The sequence below is a fragment of the Triturus cristatus genome, chromosome 1_1 (genome assembly GCF_964204655.1).
Source record: "Triturus cristatus chromosome 1_1, aTriCri1.1, whole genome shotgun sequence".
Classification (NCBI taxonomy): Eukaryota; Metazoa; Chordata; class Amphibia; order Caudata; family Salamandridae; genus Triturus; species Triturus cristatus.
Window position 1 is genome coordinate 289,593,792 of NC_140579.1, and position 18,954 is coordinate 289,612,745.

An 18,954-nucleotide genomic window follows, 5' to 3' on the forward strand; every position below is an offset into this window, starting at 1 on the left:
AAAGTGTTCACACTGTTTTTGTTTCTTTGCACAGTGACCTATGGATATCTGCACGTTCCACAGGCCTTATGATCCTTTGTAGCTTAGGATCATACACATATATATATATATATATATATATATATATATATATATATATATTTGTGTTTTATAATATATTCTCAGTGATTTCCCTGTGCCCATTTACACGATACAGGAAGGCCAATGGTTTTAAATAAGTCAAAATCTTCATATTTTTATCCCGTTATTGGAATACTAAGACCCATGTATGCATGATTTTTAGATTTGGCTCTGAGCGCCTGTGACAGACACACCGGTGCTTAGACAGCCTGAAGTAGCGATTCATTGACTTTATATGTATTGCTGACTGTTGCAGATTTTGTGCATGTTTATGGTTTTAATTAACTAATAAACAACATTTTTGATTGATATTCATCCGGGTGTTCTGCCACTCTCCCTTTTACCTCACTGCATCTGGGGCCATGAGAAAATATATTTTCCCCTAGGAGTAAAAATGCCTCCACATGCAGGAAGACATGCCCCCAGCATCAACTGTACAGGAAGTACAGTTGTGCATGTGGAAATCTCAGTGTATAACCTAAAGGTAGTTCACAATCGTTTCTTAGGAATATGACTTTTGTGAATACTCAGCTGTTGTAAATTTCCAGGCGTACCTTAAGAAACCTTTGCGAATTCCAAAAAGTCTGAAATCTGCACCCATACAAGGACAGAAACCTAGAGTAGCAGATTTTCAACTTCCATCCTGTTTACTACTGTCCCTTAAATTGTCTACTACTGCATTATGGTCTGCCCTCCTGAAGATAGTACACCCCTTCCTAGTCAGAAGAATGGATTAAGCATTTGTCTAATGTCCCCTGCTGTGTAAAGGACTTGTCAGACAACTCTCTGAGTTGAGAACAATTAGATTTAGCACTTTACCAACAATTGCAACACTACCCTTGGTTGATTACACAAAATACTTCTCTTTTTTTCAGCTTCAGTTATGACAGGTAGCGCTTCTCCGAGGATACTTAATAGTGAACACAGCAGTCAGCCTCCATTTCACGTCGGAACATCTGTAATTTATCGTTGCAAATCTGCTAACTTTAAACTACATGGAGAATCAACAATCCGTTGTCAAAGTGATGGGACCTGGAGTTCACCAACTCCAGAATGCAAAGGTATGGAATTGACAATTTTTGTTTTCCAGTATGCAACACAAATTGGGTTTCCCCTAATTTAATGTTAATGTATACATATATACATTGAGTATAGACATTCTCATGATAGATACAGTGCTGAGTTTAAATACAGACTAATTGTTGCTCAAGTCAACATGCTGCAGTTGAAGATCTGTCCATCTATACTTTGGTTATTGGCAACCTGTTGGTAGCTCAATGAAAGGCCTTTGTGACGAATTGGGAGTAAAACTATTACATGAGCATTGCAAACATGAGGAACAAGTTTTGAGAATTAACTAGTAATGGATTTTACACGGTATGGCTTTTTACATTTTAATAATTGTACTTGTGTTTTCGTAATCTTGCTTAGCACAGCCGAACTTGATTAGGCAATGAGATCCGCAATTTAGTTTATATCATGGAAGACGTGGCTATCGTAGAAGTGATTGAAAAAATCTTAAAAGGACTGAGAGGTGGCATTGTGATTCAGTGCAGCTAGAAGTACTGTAGAACATAATATGGAGGCATGCATTGAAGCCTGTTGTTCAGTAAAGGTATGTTTGTGTTGTAATATTCATAACCTCAGAATTTCTGAACCGCCTGACAACTCGAAGAACATAGCTTTGTTACCTTTCCATAAACCATAGCTGAGGGCCCACCTAGACTACTATGTCTATTTCTGTATTTTGATAATTTAAAGACAAATTAGAGACCCTCTGTTGGATTTGTGCTAATATTAAGTCAGAAATCTTACAGAGAGATGCAAAAACATACATTTGTACTATTTGGTGGAATGGTGGGAAGGAGATATGGATCTGTGGTATAAATAATTGCATTAAGACTATATTTAAGGGAAGATTTCCTTTCTGAAAAAAATGCCATGAAATGCAACTTTTCTCTGAAAAGCTCAGGGAAAATAGAAGAACCAGCTTTCAGCAGTTAGTATCAAAACTATCATTCTCAGCCATGGCAGTATTTTGAACTGAACCCTACATCTATGAACGTGTTCTGTTGCTAAGTTAGTCAAAGCGGCTTTTACTTTTGTGCCTGACCCTGCTCCAGCCTCAGTCATTGGTTAATAGGCAGTCCTCTAATTGTGTCTTATGTGTTGTCTTCATCATGACCTCCAGCTCCTTATAGTTACCTGCCTTGGGACTACCATTATTGACTGTGCTTCTTTTTGGAGCTCTTGCTTTATCTTTTAAACCTCTCTTTGCACAGAGGCCACTTATGCCTTCTGAGAACATTTTTGGCATTGTTAATAGTATAGTAATACTACTTATTTCACACACAGACTGCACTAGTGCCGGGTCAGATAGGCACAAAAGAGCATTGAAACAGCCATTATACAAGGGAAGAACCATGTGAGGAATGAATGTAATGCTAGTGGTGATTTTATTCATACCACTGTGTGTGTGTATTTGTGTGTGTTGCACAAACTGCAGGGGTATAAACTCCACTATATTTCACACACAACCGAGAAATATGGATTTTTATTACCGTTCCCTGTGAAATATGGATTTCATCATCATAATGGCACCACAAAATCACTCTGAAGAGCTTTAAAATTGGAAGAACTATTAGGATTATGCAGCATGGAGGCAAGATGGCGACCGCTAGCTTAGCGGTGTGAGCAGCCTTCCGTTTTGCTCCCTTACTCCCTGACCCGAAGACAACCGGCACTGTGGGAAAGATTCAACGCCTACCTGGTCTTATCGTGCGCCCGCGGTGGCGTCGGCCCTTTTCTCGCTGAAGCCGGAATTGAAGCGGAATTGAAGCGGCTGTTATTCCGGTGTTTTTCCACCTAGCTCCCCCTCCTCACTGCCCTCGGGGTGCATTCGAGCCGGACCTGCCGTGAAGTTCTCCTTCTGATTTCATCGGTGCTGAGCTGCCCGTGTCTCGGAGTCAACTGTTCTTTATGTGGCTTCTCCTCGCTTTACATCGCTGGCCTCTACATTTGACTCGGCGTTTTGTGCTGTGGCGGGCTAGACATTCAGCATTCTGCTCTGCTCCACATCCTCTCACAATGCCGCCAAAAAATGCTAATCTACCAGCAAAACCTCTAAACACTTGTAGCGGCAGGAACAAACATGCCCGCATTAATGGTGCAGAGGAGCTGGAAGCTGCTAATTCACCCCGTGCGGTGTCTAAAACAGGTGAGCCTACATCTGCTTTCTCTTCCAAAAAAGGGGGAGAACCCTCGAGCTGGAGCTCTAGCCACACTGTTCCTTCGCTTTTTGAGAAACATGCTGCAAAAAATGTGAAAAATTCAGGCATATTGGCTCCCACTATCTCTCCCGCCCTGGCAGGTACGGGCGATTTCGATCAGCACAATAGCATTGATAATACCGCTATTGAACGGACAATGGGAGTGGATGGAGGTATTGCTGCCGCTTCTTCAGCTAATATTATTTTGTTAAACCCTGAGTCTGCATTGGAAACGATGAGCTCCTCTGACCTCTCGCCCGCACCTGGAGAACCGCCACACAGCATTCTGGGTCCTGTAGTTTCTAATACCTCGAGTATAGCTATCGATGTTGGTGTTTTGAGTGGTGAGTCGCTGTGCGTTCCTGCTGATACCTTGACTGGCTTCACGACTACTTTCATTCAACCTTTGTCTGTGTCTGCTGCCGCGCCATGTCCGGAGGTTATTTTGGAATCTGCTGAGAATTTCTTTTCCATGTCCGATCTTACATCTGACGAAAGTCTGGATAAGGACTGGGCTGAATACCCGGAGGATAATAGCTCAGGTGAGGAGACGGGGGTCACTGAGACTTCACCTGTCTCTGGTGGAACAGTTAAAAAACATATTAGAAGGAGACCCTCATCCAGGAATCGGTCTAATGAGGTAGAGGACCCCTCATCTACACAACATAAACAGTCTAATCTTCCGAATTATCAAGTTATTCCTAAAGGACTTGATTCTGACCCAAGCTCCGAAGTGACTCTCTCCATGATATACCAGACAATGCTGGCTCATAGATCGGACACAAAAATGGAGATTGCCTGTACTCAAGGCACATGTCAAAAGGTGAAAAACACGGTGCGTCGTTTCACAAAATACTGCACTGATATGACAGCGAGAGTATCAGAAGCAGAAGCTAGGATCTCTACTCTCGAAGATGAGATTGCTTCCCAAAAGAAGGAACTTGCCTCTGTTAAACTTCATCGGGATGATATCACCTTTAAGCTTGCTGAGTTGGAGAACCAATCACGGAGAAACAACCTGCGTGTGCTAGGTGTTCCAGAGAATCTTGGTGGAGCAGATGTTCGGAAATTTATCTGCGAACTCTTCCTGGCAGCTTTTCCGGAACTCATTTCTTGGGACTGGCCGTTGGTCATTGAACGTGCTCATCGCTTCCCACTTCAAAATAAATCCAAGCCCAAAGAAGGAGAGTATCCGAGAGCTATTCTGGTCAGGTTCAATAATTTTTTAGCTAGAGAAGCTATCTCTGATCTGGCCAGACCTGACAAAAGGCGTTCTGCCAATGGCTGCTGCTTCTTCGTCCGGCCGGATTTCTGCCAATCGACTGTCACCAAGCGGTGGCAATTAAGGCAACTAATACCAGGTTTCCAAGGTAAAGGTGTCACTGTTTATTTACAAAATCCAGCGAAACTCAAGGTCATCTTCAAAAATCAAACTAGATTTTTTGTTTCAGAAATTCTGGCAAAAGAATATTTAGACTCTCTATGATTCAATATTAATCTAACATTAATTTTCTTTCGAATTGTTATTTCAAACATTACAGATATTGTGGACTCTCATTACTTGCTGGCTGGATTAAGCTGTTTTTGTGAACTTTAATTTTCCTCTCTTCGGGTCATCTGGGAAAGGGGGGGGAGGCACTCCATGATCCTAGGGAATGGCTGTCCCTGTGCCTCATGAGGTGGGTAGGGGCGGGGGTGGGGTGTCAGGGGGGGTCAAGGTGGGGTGGTGGTGGGAGCAGTGTGGGTGGTGGGGGTGTAATTCAACTCCAGTCAAATTTGAGCAATGCATAATGATTTTAACTGACTACTTGCGGGATATGGAATATCATTTAGACTGGTTTATCAATGATGTTTCTCTGGGTAAAGTGATGAAATTCCCAGCTAGCGTGATTTATCTTCAATTTCATATGGAGCCATGCCTGAAAAACTACATTTTCTTTTTTTTTTCTTCTTCTTATCTCTCTTCTAATGGATAGGGTAATTAAAATTTGCTCTCTTAATGTTAACGGTCTCAATGATGCGAAAAAGAGGGGTATACTGTCTAATATGATTCATTTGTTACAAATAGATATACTCTGTCTACAAGAGACACACATATCATGGGAAAAAAGGGATTTGTTAAAACATCTGGGATTGGATATGTTAATAGTTTCCAGGCAGACAGGCATCAAACGTGGCGTAGCCATACTTATGCGCCGGAATCTGGGTACTGTAATTAAGACATCTGCGGATAAATGGGGCCGTTGGGCTGCGGCCGAAATTTCAATTTTTCAGAATAGATTTTTGATCTATTCAGTCTACGGCCCCAACCTGGATGACTCTGAGTTGTTTAATTACCTAAACCAGGAGCTCGCACTCAATAGTATTCCCATTAGTTTTTTGCGGGGATCTTAATATTCACATCGAGGCTAATTTTAGTATTAGACAAAACCCAAGCTATAAAGGTGCGAAGCCACGTTCTTTTAAAGCTCTGCGGTCTCTGGTATTAGATAATGCCTTATCTGATGCATGGCATAGTATCCACCCAGATGTCCACGGTTTTACTTTTTTTTCTGCCCCACACAGGAAATTTGTTTGTATTGATTACTTTTTCCTATCCCAGTTTTTTTTGGATAAAATTGAGCTAGAAGTTTTACCTAAACTCTTATCTGATCATAATCCTCTCTGTGTAAAGCTCAATCTCCCTCTAGTTGGACCGGGTAATAAATCTACCTGGACATTTCAGCGGAATCTACTCTTACAAAGTGACTATATTCAATTCATGACTAATGTTATTCAAGAGTTTTTTCAGATTAATAATGAATCGGCTTCAGTCCCTATAGTTTGGGACACTTTCAATTCAGTTGTACGGGGAGAGACTCTAAAATATGCTAACCTTCAATTAAGAGTTAAACGGAATAAATTTAAAAAGGATTGTGATATGGTTCTACATGCGGAGAAACGACTTGCTGAAAGTATTAAATCGCATAATGATATAGAGGAAGCCCAACTTGATTTATCGATTAAACGTAGCCTGGTTTATGCACACATAGCTGATCAAGTGGCTCTACATTATAATCAGCATCGAACGGAAAGCTATGAACTGAGTGAAAAAAACTGCAAAATCCTAGCACAAAGACTACGTCAAAGAGCCACGGCTAACGAGATTCTCAAAATTCAAGATCTCAATGGGGGGTTTAAAACCTCCAAAGAAGAAATACTTGCAGCATTCAATGAATTTTACCAACTGCTGTACCATCAACCAGACAGTGTATCTGGTCTAGATATCCAACAGTATCTTGACAAGATTAACACTTCAAATCTGTCACCAGCACAGCTGGAACACCTCAGTGCCCCAGTTACCTGGGACGAGATCGAATTAGCCATTACCGGTCTTGCGGCCGGCAAAGCTATGGGCCCCGACTCTATTCCCCTAGAATTTTATCGTGTATTTAGAGGAATGATAAGGTCAGAATTAATAAAAATCTTCAGCTCTGCCTTTGCTGGTAATCCACCGGAGTCATGGTCTCATGCTATTATTGTTATTTTTAAAAAGAAAGGCAAAAATAGTGAAGAATTAAGTTCATACCGACCTATCTCTCTGATTCCTACTGATAGCAAAATCTACTCGAAAATTCTCGCTAACAGACTCAATCCTCTGATGCTGACTCTAGTATCTATTAGACAACATGGCTTTATACTGAAAAGAGACACCACAGACCATGTTAAAAAAATAATTGCATTATTAGATTGGGCCCAGACCTCTAAATCCCCAGTGGCTGTGGCCCTGTTGGACGCAGAAAAAGCGTTCGACAGGGTCTCCTGGGAGTTTCTATGGTCTGTTCTGTTATGGATGGGCTTCCCCCTTTCTTATATTAATGCAGTTAAAGCCCTCTATATTCAACCTAAAGCTGCCATAAGAATAACCAACTCTCTTTCTAAGGGCTTCGTGATAACAAGGGGGACCAGACAAGGATGTCCGTGTTCCCCCTTGCTCTTCGCATTATACCTAGAACCATATTTACGGTGCTTATCCTCCGCGGTAGATATTATACCTGTAACTGTCAATAACAACTCGTTCAAAATTTTCGCTTATGCGGATGATGTTGCCGTAACCACCATAGACATTAGACGTGCACTACCAAAAATCATCCTGCTACCGAAAGAATTCGGCTTGTTATCTGGTTATAAATTAAATATATCTAAAACCCAATTAATCCATTCTGATTTTGGCCGTCCTAACGAATTAGTTTTTGACTCTGAAGTCCAATATTTGGGGATAACTATCTCATCTAAGGTCGAAGAGAATGTACGTTTAAATATTGAACCTATCTTGGACTCTTCTAATAAAACTTTGGAGAGATTAAATAATCTGCATTTTTCCCTGTACGGCCGAGTTAATATAATTAAAATGGCAATTTTTCCAAAGTTTTTATATTTATTTCGAACTATACCACTTTTGTTTTCCGCATATTACTTCACAAAAATTGACAGAATGATCTCCAGATTCCTATGGGGGTATCATCGCTCTCGTCGAGCGCTGAAATGGTGCTCTCTTCCCAGGTGGAAAGGGGGATGGGGAGTCCCCAACATGCGTTTGTATTATTGGCTCCTCTCTTTAAGATCCATGAGAATTCTTCTTTTTCCAGATATCGCTGTTGAAGAATCTCTTTTTCCCTCAATTTATGAATTACTGTTAGGCAAAGCTGCTCCTCAATGTTTAGTTAAAATCATTGAACCCAGCTATTATAAAAAAACTAAATTCAAGATTATTTTAGCCTGTGCTACTATCTGGCGCCAATTTAGGAAAAAAATTCTTTGCTCGGGCGGAATTAACTTCTACTCCCCGATTTTTAATAATCCTGCTCTACCTGCAGTCTTTCATGACCAAATCATAAAAAAATGGTCGCTTTTAGGAATACGGATCCTGGGAGACTTATATCTAGATGCCCAATTTTCTTCATTCTCAGCCCTCCAAACTAAATATGGTCTAGCACAACATCACTTTTTTAAGTATTTGCAGATTCGGAGCTTCTTAGAATCAAGAGGACTTCTTAATCACTCATGCATGAGCTCCAATAAGATTCTAGAATCTCTGTGGAAAGCACAAAAAATAGGCCAAACCTATCAAATGACTGTTAATCAACTTGAAGACGACTTATCTTCTGTGGAAAACAATTGGCGTAGGCGGCTAGACTTAGTAGTTATTGATATTGGCAGATCAATTGAGCTATCTATTAAGATACTTTTTAATGGATCCCTCCAAAGCCAACATTTTATGTCTATTTTTGATCTCTATTACTCTCCTATCAAGATAGCTAAGTGGAAGGCCGGGGGTATATCTAGATGTAACCGCTGTAATGAGACGGATGCGGATTCTATCCATATGTTTTTTAAATGTGAGAAATTATTTTGCTTTATTACTACCATTGAATCGTTTCTTAATAATAATTTGGGGATTGCTGTAAAACTTTCTCCTGATTTGGTAATTTTTGGTACTCAGGCAGATCAGTCTGGGATTAGATCAACATCTGAAGAAGCTTTTTTGTTTATCTGTATGTCCGTTTTCCGCCTCTGTATTACTTCTTGTTGGATTGATAATGATCCCCCCACCTTTCATCAATGGCAATCTAAATTACTTTCTATTTACCATTTGGAACTGGCCATGTATAGGCTTAAGGGGATAAGGAAAAAAATGTTTGGATCAAAAATCTGGGATCCTGTCACAAAATGGATTTAAGAGATTTTCCTCTGTTGTGTTCTTTTTTTTAATTTTTATATTGCTCAATAAATGACTGTTTTGTTGAAGTAAAACAATAAATAAAAAAAAATAATAAAAAAAAGGATTATGCAGCATGGGGGATCAAACTATACACAAAGTTAAATAAATTATGCAGTGAAAAACAAATTATGTAGCACATTCTCTGGCAGTATTTTCATTCATTTCAACTAGAATAACATTTTTGTCTGAAATGTGCCCGGAATTAACTATAACTCACAACCTCGCCATGCATTGCTTATACCCTTGCATATTACATCACTGACATCATTGATAACATCACTGATGACATCTGAAATGACATCATTTATGACAACACTGCGCATGGTGGGGGCTCGATTTATAGTTAGTTCAGGGCTCGAGTTATAATTGCTTCTGTTAACTAGAAATGGTAAATTTTTGTGTTTTGTTTCAAGTTTGAAATGTAATGTTGCAACTGCCATTGTCATCCAACTGTACGTCACTTTAATCTTTGAATTATATATATGTATTATCCTCCAACCACCCCCAAGAGTGCTGGTAAGGTAACAAGCCACTCCAGTAGGTTTTACCTTAAAGAAAATGTTATTGCAGCAGAGAATCATCAACACAATGCGTTTCAGCCCTCTCTGGGTCTTGGTCACATGACCTGTGATCCCTTTCCCTGGGCTTAAAACGTACTCACTTGAATAAATAGTGAAAACAGACTTCTTTCATCATGCTTTACATGATTTGTGTTGCAATACCAGTGTCTCAATTAAATACAAGTAAAACAGATTCATTTGTCCACCGTTAAACGCATTTTTAAATTGTCAATCAATGCTCAATGTAATTAAATTCATAGTCATCATAATGCTTAATGTAATTAAATTCATAGTCATCATTCATTCGTTGAACTAACCGATCAGGTGTTCCCTTATACTCTGTGTGCAAAACATAATTGATTTACGTTAGGATTAAACTCTGCTTATTTTGAGGTTACAGTAGCCGTACACTCAAAAAATCTCTTTGATTACTTCATTGTTATTAATAATCTATGGACATGATTTCACAATATTGACATATCATACATAATTCATCATAGCCTTTGTATCTTGACTTTATTTTCGTAACTCTTTGTCATAGTAACAAAGTAAGCACTTTCATCTCGTGCACGGGCCATATCTTCGTTTAACTGTATTTTACAACCACAGTAGTTCGGGTGTCTCTCTCAACCTGGCAGACAATCCTGAATTTGTCCTGCAGAAGATCTGTAGAGAAAATCAATCAAGGTAACTCATGATTACTGTTTGTACCATGTCTAACAGTTTATACTTCTTAGCCATACTCAATTAAGATTACGATTTGCTTAACATCACGGATCAACATAGTAAACTTGGGGCGGAGTCCTGCCGAGATAAATCAAGCATTCCTGTCCTACAGATGCACATACGTCTCCTCATCTGTATTCATCCCTGCTGGGTTCATACATCCGGCCTCTAAAATCATTGTGGACTCCATCCTTCTAAGTTGTACTAACTGATGGCCCTCCCTGAGGTGTTTTGGCACCCCAGGTAGTCCCCATCATGATGATCATTAAAATGTCTGGCTGTGCTATAGCTTACATAATTATTGGTAATAACACACCAGTGGTCCAAAATCCGCTTCTTAACCGGGAAAATTGTGGACCCAATGTACCACGTGTCTCAAGGGCAACTGAGAAAGTAGACCATAATCAGTTTTGCAAGTGATCAACTTGGATATCACCCACCTCTTTTGTGTCCGTACCAGTAAGGGCTCTTTGATGTTGGTACTGAATATACAGGCCTTATATTGCCCACACTTTCTGAAACCTTTCCCTTGTTGTAACCAAATAGCTTTGAACCAACATGTCTTTCAATGATTTATTGCTTTGGAACGTTATGGAGGGATGCATCCCTACTCTAGTTTGGATAAACGGATCAAGTAAGAGTATGTCCCAGCGTTATTGCAACAACTAATATATCCATCTATCCATCTATCTATCTATCTAGATCGATGTGTGTGTATATATTTACTGGAAAAAAATCACAGTTGTAGGAGTTATGGTGGTTCTGGCTCAAACAAACAATATGTGTTGCCCGCTATGTTTAACTTTTACTTCCAGCACCCTTTGCAAATGGGTGTTTTGTGTGTGGTGGCTGATGCAAGTTAAGGAATGTGTTGCAAACCATAGCTGGCCAATTTCACTGATTCTCTACATTGAGCCATAATTCAGCTTGTAAGTGTTTTTTTTTTTTTTATGAATTCCTTTTTTTTTATAATACAACTTATTCCCAAACCCTGATGCAAATGGCCTTTCTTTTTAGGCCATGTGACCTACCCGCTGTTGGTGACCCACCCCCACTTCTCCTGGCCTTCAGCAATGTGCTGCAAGGGGTTGGCCTTGGAGCCTCCTCTGAATCTGACCCTGCACCCAAACCACTACTGGCGTCTACCTGCAGCTGTCAAACACACAAACGATGATGGAAGAAATAACTCTAACCACTAGCAGGGTAGCATTCCAACTTGTCGTTATTTTGCCCACTATGCCACCTTAGTTTGAACACAGCTTTACTGATACTCATGAAGACTGAATAGCTCTGACTAAATGGTGATCCTGAAACGCATTAAAGAGTAAATATATTTTTCTTCTTTTTCTTCTTACTTTACTAAGGGCATTTTTAATGAAAGCTTTCTCTATCAGATGCTTGTAGACTCCTTTGCCGAACTTTTTTTCGCAAATTTTGTGGTGGGGTGTTTACCCTTGTTAACCTTTTTGTCTTGTGAACTCATACAGTTTTTTTATCCCGCACAAGTAATACTTAATTGAATGTATATGGATTTTTCTAGGGGGTTTGGCGTTTACAGTTAAATAAACAATATATGTATGTTTCACATTCAGCTGTTCAATTAGTGACTGCTACCAACCGTAGGGAAATTATGAAAGTTATATATTTCATAATACTGAACAAACTAAAGCAGCTGCTTTTAACTTTTTTACATATGTGGACCCCCAATGAATCCCTACTGGAAGCCGAACATTCCCCCGCCTAAGCAATTTCTCTGACTTGAACCTCAAATTAGTTGATATAAATACGTAAACAAGTACACATCAAACAAATACAAAAAATATTTTATTGAATTCTCAAACAAAAATATGCGACAATTTAAATTTTAATAGAAAGTTGTCACTTTTTAAATTTTAGGTTTATTTCTATAAGCAATGTGTTGAACTCTGGCATATCAATGTATTTTTACCTTCTAACGGATGCTTTTTTTGTCAGCACATACCAGTGCTGGTTGAATTGTGGCCACCAATCCTCTATACTACATTCTGTTTATTTTACTTGTGCTGCTCCCACAAATCAAGATAAGAATACTGTTGGAAGTGGGGGTCCTAGTCACTCACCGCCGCCACCAAATGCTGGAGGCGGAGTCCCTGTCCCACACCGCTGTTGTCAGGTGAGAAATCCAGACCCCTCATTTCAACGTTAGGCTAAGTAGGGACACCGTCTGAGATAGCCCAGCTCACCCCCTTATTAGCTTGGCACGAGCAGTCAGGCTTATATCCAAGGCACGAGTGTGCAGTATGTGCAACCACACTCACAGCAACCCACTGATGTCACCACAAATAGACTCCACACGAGTTTTTATAAAATAAGTATAATCTTTATATAAGAAAATATACGATATGACCACACAATACAAAACCAACATACAATAATGGGTATTATTCCTCCCGATGGATTAGTAGGTTCTAATTCCAACCACCGCTTCTAACCAACAGTCACGTTTACTTCTGATCATTCCCAAAATATTAGGCCGGTCGTATTGCTAGAATCACACACGTTGCAAAAGAAAAGAAATACTGCAAGGCGTAATGATATACCCCCGTACTGTGCACTAGAGGAACAATGTCATATGTAGCGCCACAATCATGTACTTTGCAACAAGGGAATAATGCAATGCGTATCACGACCAGCATGCCCTGTGCAAGGAAGAAACAAAGAAATGCGTCACGCTACCATCATATACTTGTGCAATGGAAAACAATACAAGGCGCCACATTATAATCATGTACTCTGCAAGGGAAAAATAACGCAGTGCGTAGCGCACCCAGCATGTAGTTTGTCAGGCACAAATTAGATCAGGCCTCATACAACAGTTCGATAGTTCGTTAGCAGCAGTAATGCAAAGTGTAATACAACAGTTTTAGGTGCTCCGTTAACAGATGCCCCCAATCATGGATCAAAGATGACACAAAAGTACCGCTTCTCACTCCAGCCCCTGTACTGTCCCTCCTTGGGTCAGCACGGGCCCAGATCCGAGCCGAAACAACAGGCTGACAGAAGCAAGAGGCTGAGAGCGTGTCCCTCCAGGCCCACACCCCACCCAGGTGGTGATCCACATTACCTGGGGGGGCACAACCCCACTCTCCTTTCCTTCTTCAGCGACTTGGGCTTTGATCCAGAACTCCGTCAGATGGGCACGGCAGACTCAGGCTGGTGATTCAGCTCCTCGGGGGCTGCCAGTCTGGTTCGCTACTGCTTCACTCCGAGGGCCCGATGATCTGGCCCTCCTTCCGGCGGTCTCAGTAGACACCGAGACCCGCCCTGAGCACTGCGGAGACCTACTTCGATTGCGGTGCACACACCACCCAGGCACTCCTCACAAGCGCAGGTGGTTGCACCGCGACACGCACTCTGCGCGTCCGAGACTCTCCTCTCCTCTGGTGCACACGATGATTAGGCGCTCTTCACCAACGCCTCAGCTTGCACCACGACTCGCACCATGCGTGTCCGAGTCTCACCGCTTCTCCTGGTGCACATGATGACCAGGTGTGTTAACCAACGCCTCAGCTTGCACCACGACACGCACCATGCGAGTCCAAGACTCACTTCTTCTCCTGGTGCACACCACGACCAGGTGCTCCTCACCAACGCCCTACCTGCACCACGACACATACCATGCACGTCCGAGTCTCCTCTCTCCTTCCAGTGCACACAACGACCAGGTGCTCCTCACCAACGCCCAGGCTGCAGCACAACACCCACACTACGCGTCTGAGTTTAACTTCCTCGCTCGGTGCACAGAACGACCAGGCGCATCTCACTAACGCCCTGGCTGCACCATGACACAGCTCCTTGCGCGTCTGTGACTCAGTTTACTCCTGTGTCCCCACGATCACAACGCATCACTTCTGAGGGTCTCAAGCTGCAAAAGCACGCGCACACCGCGTTGTTTGGGACATCTCTGGAAACTTTTATGTTCCTGTGTTAACAAACAGGGAGCCAGCTCACCTCGGGCCCTTGGGGTTCAGGACACATCACAAAGCACAGTCCTGTTCAAGAAGGGGGGGGGGTGACACCACCAACTGCAATGTCCCTTCAGTCTCTTCCTTAGTAAAAGCTACAAACTGCAGGCCAGCCCCAGATCACAAGGCAAGGGTCAGTCCTATCCAGCAGTCTCTTCAGCAACTTCTTCCTTGGCAGAGGTTCTTCTTGACCATGAAAAAGGTCACACCTCTGCACACTCGACCTGTCCATTTCGCCATTCAAAACGACTCCAAATTCTAGGGGTTTCAGTTCTCTTAGTTATACCCCTTCATGTCTTTGAAGTTCTTTGTACTCAGGGGTCCCTGACCCCTCCCTAAATCAGTTCTGGGTGTCTCCCTCCAAGTGTCACCTTTCTCCCTTTGATACTGGGGGTCTGGATCCTTAATCACTCAGCTGGAGATGGGTCAATTAGTTTCTAGCACCAGCCCAGTCCTTTTCACCTCCCGGACTTCTCCTCCCCCCACTCTCCAGATGCAGGCCAGCCTGGTGCCATCTCAACCCCTCCCTGGGTCAAGACCTCTCCCAGCTCCTCTCACCTCACAGATCCAGACAGTCAATCCACATTCAGCAGAGACACACAGAAATGCATAAAGCACAAAACTCTCAGCCACTTTCCAAAAGAGTAGTTTATGAACACACAGTGACAAAACCACCTTCACAGAAAGATGCGTTACCACACTGTGAGTTCATACATATTAAACTTCACCTCTCCATGATAAACTTACAGGAAACTAGGTTACCAAACACAATACCCAGCCTCCCCCATTCTATCCTATGGGCAGAATGGCCTTTCACCAGTGACGAACGAAATGGAGTGTTTTTCACTGTCAGGACATAACACACACCTCAGTAAATGTCCTGCCTTTTACCTACACTGCACCCAGCCCAGAGGTTACCTAGGACCTAGCACAGGGGTGCCCCATGTGTATTCAAAAGGGAAAGTAAGGCCTGACAAGTGATTTTATTTGTCAGGACAACATGCTACTTTAGCACTCTGCACGCAGGCTCTACACTGAAGGCCTGAGTTCCCTTCTCTGCGCACATTTGCATTACTAGCCCCTGCACACACAGTGCACATCACTAGGGACTTTACTAGTAAGGCCAACATACTAATCATGGCCAACCAATCACCACTACACTTTACACAGGGAACCCTTGTACCTTGACACTGATTAGCAGTGGCAAAGTACCCAAACAATCTAAATTGGTAACTCTATGTCGGGAAAACGGTCAAGGGGGAAAGCAAAAAGTTTAGGGAACTTTAGCCAAAAAGGCCAAGTCCTGCACATACCAAGTTAATTTTTAGATTCCAATTTCCTACACTTTTTGAGAGCGTTTTAAAAACTTTAAATGTTTAATTTTGCCTTTTTATGTATAGGTCTATATCTTCTAATTTATAGTACATTTTTTAAACCATTGCGGACCCCAGGTGTCTGCGGACTATAGATTAAGAACCACTGACCTAAAGAATCAGTTAGTGCAAGGCAAAGCTCTTGCAGTGCGATTAGCTCATCAGCATACCAAATGAAATGCTGTATTTTTTTCTTTTTTTTCTTGACACTGTACAAATAGTGGCGCCTTCTAGCACTTTAACAAAGTAATGTGTTAGTGGGTAAACCACTACTAAATATTGATTAGTACCGGTCTCTTTGGTGTAGGAATAACCCGATGTGTTTATTGATTATGGACACCCCTTGCCTAATGGAACAAACTGGGTGTGGTGCAGGCGAGCAATTTGAAAAATACATTAAGTCAAAATGAACGTTTGTTGTGCTTGTTGAGAAGCAGTGCAGAACCACCCGTTCTCAACTTGTGAATATTCTCCAGACGTCAGGCTTGCTGTGGGTAACCTGCAACAGCTGCACAGCAATAACAGCTGGCTCCGCAAGTCTAAAACTTCCTTTGGATATGACAACATAGTGACATGTAATACGTCACTTCCTTGTTAAATGTAGGTCTTTTCAATTCCCTACAATGCAGTTGCGAAGCTCCTCTTTCGTTACTTTACCAATAATAAACAAAATATTGTATATTTATACAGGGTACTTTCTTCAAGCTCACGTCACCTCTCCAAAACGTCAAGCAGATGTTGATCTTAATTCCTCATGCCTTATGCCTATGTTGCTTAAGACTCCACCATAACTTTGATTCCTGTGAAAAATGTGCCCTCATACTGTGGTAAATAATTTAATTACCGGAACTTAATTTGATGCGGAAAATCTATAATAATAGCTCAGTAAAATAAGAGGCAGAATCCGTGGTATTAGAGGTTCGGAACGGGCTTTATTCCAAAATCAATTCGAATTGATGGACTCCATATTCCATCACCACGAAGGTTCAGGAAGTGAAGGACTAACTTTATTGATAAGTAATCATTTTTATACAATAGGCATTACAGTGAAACAGATGCAGGAGGCGTAACAGTTGATAACAAAGATAAAACATACATGCGTAACTAAAGTGGGTGTAACTGGGCGTAACTTAAAGAACGTCATCAGGTATGATGTCACAATAGGGTGGTTCCATGAAAGAATTTCGCAATGTCAGCAGAAATACTTGGCAGAGATGCGCGCGCAGCAGCATGACGTGTGATTGACGTGCAACTAGGGGGTGAAGGGGACTTGACATTTAGCTCTACATGTGGAGACAGAAGTCTGGGGTTATGTCAACCTAATCCCAAATCATATCTAACATCCTATGTTTAAAGAACTATGTTATCCAAAAAGAGAGGTCTCTTAGGATAGAATCTTATTCTATACTGACTATACTGACTGTTAGTGCGTGTACAAGCGTCTAAGTGTCTACACTAGATGCGAGGGGGTAGGAATATTCCATGGTAACAGGGCTATGAATTACTTGCATAAAGACAGAGAAGCCGGGCCTTTTGCTCGATAGCTGGAAGAATGTTTACTTAAACTACTAGACAGGAATGCATTGGGTGAGGAGCGGAGCAGAGCAGATAATCTTGAAGGTGAAATACAGTTTTTGGCAAGCAGACAGATCGAGTCAGGCACCGTTAGCCGCACAGGGAGTAGGACAAAGTTCATGGATACAGATGCGAGCTCAGACTGGAGCTTTCAGAGGCAGAAGGCAGGAAAAGGCTTAATGGCAGAATCAGGGCCTATTCGCCTGGACTGTGAAATGGGATAAATGAACCATATAAAGCCGGTGGCCTTTCATACTTAGGAATAGAATATCCGGCCCATTCATGGCTGATCTGAAAGAGGACATGTTGACGGTGGCCGCACATGTGTTTGCGTCTTCATAACTGGAACTGGAGGAAACATACATGTACTTGTGATTTATACATGAAACCGTTGGGGTCCAAGATAGGGGACATAACTGATCATAAAAAATCCATATTTCAACATTCCCTCCTTGTCCCCTACTTGCCCTTAAGAGATATCAATCTTCATCAATCCGTTGATCTGTTCATATAGCATCATTTGTTCTTCTTTCTTCTTCCGGGATGAATGAAATCTTGGTGGTGGAATACACAATGTGGCACACAGACCACAAATCGCTGGTCCACATTGTAGGCATAAGCAGCAACTGAATAGTATGAGAAAGCCAATACCTAGGAAGGATTGGACCCTCCATCCAAAGGTTGATAATACACTCCAAAACCAACCGGACCAAGTCCAGGTGCCTGGATTCTGGTGTATCTGGCTTACAATCTTATGAAGGCGAGTTATGGCTTTATATACAGATGGCGAATTTTCTGGTATGAAAATGCAACAACTTGATCCGATGACCCTACAAGCTCCGCCCCTATCGGCCAGAATGACGTCAAGGACAAGACGATTTTGAAGCACAACAATCCGCATAGCAGACTGCTCTTCTGTTAAATTGCCTAAAGCGGAAATAGTTTCGTTTACTACTGCTTCAAGGGTTCTGGTTAATCTACGTATCAGCTTACTATTAGTGACTGTACCTATATAGGGAAAGAGACCTTTATTGAAATCTGTGTATTTTTCCCATGCTGTTTCAGTGTAGTCGACTATTGGGAGATCTCTCCGCTGTCTATTGTGTACTAAATGAGTATTTCTATGATAATCAGGAGGAGCTAGGAAAACAGGTGGCAAAAGGAATCCGATGTAGCAGGTACCATCCCAATCTAGAGGCAGACGTATATATGCAGTCTGACCACATACAAAGTAGGAATGGCGAGAAGCTCTAAATGTAGATTTGCCTTGATCACTGAATTCTATTATAGTGGTGCATTTACTATGGCCCATGTGTATGGAGCCATTCTTTCTTATACACAATTCACCTTTAACTGGAAATACTGACATAGCGGGCAAAATTGGTGCAGCTTCGGATTCAACATTCAGGATCATGAGATTAAGCGTGAAATTACCTAATCCATATACTTCATTTTCTAGATCAGTTCCTGTTCTTTTGGGAAGTCCCTCCTTGTTAGGGTAACAGACTTTAAGCAAGACTAAGTTCAGGTTTCCCCAAACCCAGTTGTCTTGATAAACTGCGGAAT

At 41.7% G+C, this 18,954-nt stretch overlaps 1 pseudogene across 1 annotated transcript in view; it reads left to right on the plus strand.

Annotated features, from left to right (window-relative positions):
- LOC146870136 (complement component receptor 1-like protein) overlaps positions 1 to 18,954 on the plus strand; it is a 796,036-nt pseudogene that overhangs the window by 505,076 nt on the left and 272,006 nt on the right. Inside the window, exon 8 of the transcript XR_014978076.1 lies at positions 996 to 1,181. The product of XR_014978076.1 is annotated as a complement component receptor 1-like protein (transcript). The remainder of the gene's footprint in view (positions 1 to 995; positions 1,182 to 18,954) is intronic.